This window comes from Triticum urartu, chromosome 1 (assembly GCF_003073215.2).
Source record: "Triticum urartu cultivar G1812 chromosome 1, Tu2.1, whole genome shotgun sequence".
NCBI classification, from domain to species: Eukaryota; Viridiplantae; Streptophyta; class Magnoliopsida; order Poales; family Poaceae; genus Triticum; species Triticum urartu.
The window spans coordinates 271,908,951-271,913,915 of NC_053022.1; positions in this window are offsets into that span (position 1 = coordinate 271,908,951).

The following is a 4,965-nucleotide window of genomic DNA, read 5'->3' on the forward strand; positions in this document are numbered from 1 at the left end:
TTCTAATATTTCCAATAATCTGAAAACCTTATTTTAGGCACTTTTCGATTCAAGGCTTTGCTACTACACTGAAACCGAAAAAGTTTACCGGGACGCATTTTAAGCGTTGGCAGACAAGGACCACCTTGTGGCTCACAGCGATGAATGTGTTCTGGGTTGGTGGTGTGCCCCTCACAGAAACGATTGTTCCTCAACAGGAGAAGGCGTTTAGGGAGGCAACCATAGTCTTTGTGGGAGCAGTTCTGAGTGTGATTGGAGACAAGTTGGTTGACGCATATATTCATATGCGGGTTGCCAAAAACTTGTGGGATGCGCTCGAAGTTAAATTCGGCGATGCTGGAAGCGAACTGTATGCTATGGAGCAGTTCCACGATTACAAGATGGTTGATAATTGTTCTGTATTGGACTAGGCTCATGAGATACAGTGCATCGCTAAGGAGCCGGAGCTCCTGAAGTGTGAGTTACCGGACAAGTTTGCCGCGGGTTACATTATTGCAAAACTCCCTCCTGGATGGAGGAACTTTGCTACTTCTCTCAAGCACTTGAGACATGAATTCTCTGTTGAGGATGTCATCGGTCATCTCAGTGTTGAGCATAACTCGAGAGCAAAGGACTCACACGTGAAGGGGGCGGAGGGTTCTTCTAGCACCAATGTGGTTCAGAAGAACTTCCACAAGTTCAAGGGAAAGAACTCTGTCCAGTAGAATACTACCTTCAAGAAGAAGGGTAAGAAGAAAGACAAAAGGAGAGATGGTTGGTTTACTTGTGGTTCAGAGGAACATTGGGCAAACAAGTGCCCAAACAAGTACAAGAAGCCAGGACAGGACTCGAGTCTGTCAACGTCACTCTGAGCAACAATGATGGGGCATCTAGGTATGGTAATATGTTACCGTACTTTCAGTTTATCAGTCCACCAATTGGTGGGTTGACACTGGGGCCAATATTCATGTGTGTGCTGATGTGTCTTTGTTTTCTTCCTACCAGGTCGCATGAGATTGTTCCGTCCTGATGGGGAATGGCTCGCATGCTTCTGTTCATGGTGTTGGCATGGTAGGTCTGAAGTTTACTTCGGGAAAGATCGTGCAACTGAAGAACATGCAACATGTCCCCGCCATCAAGAAGAATCTCGTTGGTGGCTCCCTTCTTTGTAAAGAAGGGTTTAAGTTAGTATTTGAGTCCAACAAAGTAGTCGTATCTCGGTATGGACTATTTGTTGTAAAAGGATATGATTATGGTGGTTTGTTCCGCCTTTCCCTAGAGGATTTCTGTAATAAAGTCATGAACCAAATTCATTCTAATGTGAACAAATATGAGGTTTGGCATTCACGTCTTTGTCACATAAATTTTGGTTGTATGACGCGGCTAGCTAAGATGGACTTAATCCCGAGTTTTACTTTAGCCAAAGGCTCTAAGTGCCATGTGTGTGTGTGTGTGTGCAAGCTAAGCAACCTCGTAAGCCTCACAAGCCTATGAAGGAGAGACACCTGGCACCGTTAGAGCTCATACATTCAGATCTCTGTGAGATGAATGGTGTGTTGACTAAAGGTGGAAAGAAATACTTCATGAAGTTGATTGATGATTCCACTAGATTCTGCTATGTGTATTTGTTAAATACTAAGGATGAGGCTCTGCACTACTTTAAAATATATAAGGCTGAAGTTGAGAACTAACTTGAGAAGAAAATAAAACGAGTTCGATCTGATCATGGTGGAGAGTACTTTTCTAATGAGTTTGATTTATTCTATGCGGAACATGGTATTATTCATGAGAGGACGCCTCCCTATTCACCCCAGTCAAACCATACTCTAACAGATTTTGTTAACGCCATGTTAGACACATCAGGTTTATCCAAGGCATGGTGGGGGGAGGCTGTGTTGACATCATGTCATGTCCTGAATAAAGTTCCCGCAAAGGATAATGAGACTACTCCCTATGAGCAACGGGGAAAGAAAATAACCACACTCTCTTACTTGCGCACTTGGGGATGTTTGGCGAAAGTCAACATGCCGATTTACCAAACAAAGTTGGGACTAAAGACCGTGGACTACATTTTTCTTGGCTATGCCAAGCATAGTGTTGGCTATAGATTTTTAGTGGTGAAATCCGATGTACACGATGTGAAAGTCGGTACGATCATGGAGTCTAGGGATTCTACATTCTTTGAGGATATTTTCCCCATGAGAGATATGCAAAGCACTTCAAGACTGGAATCTGATGAGACTCCTCAACATGCCATTCCGATGGAATATTATGAACACAAAAGTGATGAAATTTCCACGGAGGATGACGAGGAAGCTCCTGTTAGGAGCAAGAGACAGAGGACTACAAATTCTTTTGGTGATGATTTCCTCATGTACCTCGTGGATGATGACACTCCTAGTTCCATTTCAGAAGCTTATGCATCTCCGGATGCTGACTACTGGAAGGATGCAGTCTGTAGTGAGATGGATTCCATCTTGGCTAGTAGGACATGGGAGATCACTAATTGTCCTTATGGTGGCCAACCATTAGGATGTAAGTGGGTGTTCAAAAGGAAGCATAGGCCTGTTGGTACTGTTGAGAAGTACAAGGCTAGGCTTGTGGCCAAGGGTTATACCCAGAAAGAAGAAGAGGATTTCCTTGATACTTACTCACTTATGGCTAGAATGACAACCATTCGAGTGTTACTCGCTTTGGTTGCCTCGCATGGTCTTCTCATTCATCAGATAGACATTAAGACGACTTTCCTTAATGGAGAGCTAGACGAGGAAATTTACGTGCAACAACCAGATGGCTTTGTAGTAAATGGTCAGGAAAGAAAGGTGTGCAAGCTAGTGAAATCTCTGTATGGCCTGAAACAGGCGCCTATGAAAGTGCAACTAACCCCCGGGTGGTTTTGGTAATTCATAACAACATATAGCTCATTGAACTAATATCCTTTCAAGATAAATATTTCAGGATGTTCAATGATTGGCATGGCATGGATTAGAGATGTGGACCCCTCAAAATGATAAGGACAAAGATTCACAAAAGCTCAAGACTCTTCATCTCTATTTAAGTGACCCAAGATCACATTGAGTCCATAGGAAAGCCAATACTATTAAAAGGGGATGAGGTGTTGCTTAATGGTCTACTTGCTCAAGTGCTTAATGATATTGCTCCAAAACCCTCAGCCACTTTCTCCATCCAAATATGTCCAAACCCTAAACTCTAACTCGGCCCCACTGGTTCTTCCTACCTGGAGCCACTGAGTTCATATGACATACATTGCTAGAAACCCTAACGATTCGGTCACACCGATACGGATCTTTGTCCCACCGAGATGGCCTTGCCAGCGTTGTGTGATCTATTGCATTCGCTTCGGTCTCACCGAGTTTATGCAATCAGTCTCACCGAGTTGGCTTGACAGATTCTCTGTTGCTTATTTCTTCACTCCGGTCCCACTGAGTTGAGGCAATCGGCGCCACGGAGATGATGTTTGCCCTAGGCCCTAGCACATCAGTCCCACGGAGTTGTTCCAGTCGGTCCCACCAAGATTCTAACGTTCACATTTTTGAACTAACCGGTGCCATCGAGATGAGCCAAATGTGTGTATCGGTTGGATTTTGTGTGGAGACTATATATACCCCTCCACCCCTTCTCCATTTGTGAGAGAGCCATCAGAACGTGCCTACACTTCCACTATACATTTTCTGAGAGAGAACCACCTACTCATCTGTTGAGATCAAGAGATTCCATTCTTACCATTTGAACCTTGATTTCTAGCCTTCCCAAATTGCTTTTGTTGGGAAATGCAATAATTTCAAAAAAATTCCTATGCACACACAAGATCCATCTAGGTGATGCATAGCAACGAGAGGGGAGAGTGTTGTCCACGTACCCTCGTAGACCGTAAGCGGAAGCGTTATGACAATGCAGTTGATGTAGTCGTACGTCTTCATGATCCGACCGATCCTAGCACCGAAGGTATGTCACCTCCGCAATCTGCACACGTTTAGCTCGGGGATGTCCCACGAACTCTAGATCCAGCTGAGGTCGAGGCAGAGTTTCATCAGCACGACGGCGTGATGACGGTGATGATGAAGTTACCGACGCAGGGCTTCGCCTAAGCACTATAACGATATGACCGAGGTGGAAATCTGTGAAGGGGGGCACCGCACACGGCTAAAAAATCAACTTGTGTGTCTATGGGGTGCCCCCTCCCTCGTATATAAAGGAGTGGAGGAGGGGGAGGGCCGGCCCTCTCATGGTGCGCCCAAGGGGGGAGTCCTACTCTCGATGGGAGTAGGATTCCCCCTTCCCTTGTTGGAGTAGGAGAGAAAGGAAGGGGAAGAGAGAGGGACGGAAGGGGGGGCGCCCCCACCCAAATCGGATTGGGCTTGGGAGGGGGTGCGCCCTCCACCTTGGCCACCTCCTCCTCTCTCCCACTAAGGCCCATACACTCCCCGGGGGGTTCTGGTAACCCCCGGTACTCCGGTAAATGCCCGAACTCACCGGAACCATTCCGATGTCCAAACATAGCCTTCCAATATATCGATCTTTATGTCTCAACCATTTTGAGACTCCTCGTCGTGTTCGTGATCATATCCGGGACTCCGAACTACCTTCGGTACATCAAAACACATAAACTCATAAGATCGATCGTCACTGAATGTTAAGCGTGCGGACCCTACAGGTTTGAGAACTATGTAGACATGACCGAGACTCATCTCCAGTCAATAACCAATAGCGGAACCTGGATGCTCATATTGGTTCCTACATATTCTACGAAGATCTTTATCGGTCAAACCGCATAACAACATACGTTGTTCCCTTTGTCATCAGTATGTTACTTGCCCGAGATTCGATCGTCGGTATCCTCATACCTAGTTCAATCTCATTACCGGCAAGTCTCTTTACTCGTTCCGTAATGCAACATCCCACAACTAACTCATTAATCACATTGCTTGCAAGGCTTATAGTGATGTGCATTACCGAGAGGGACCA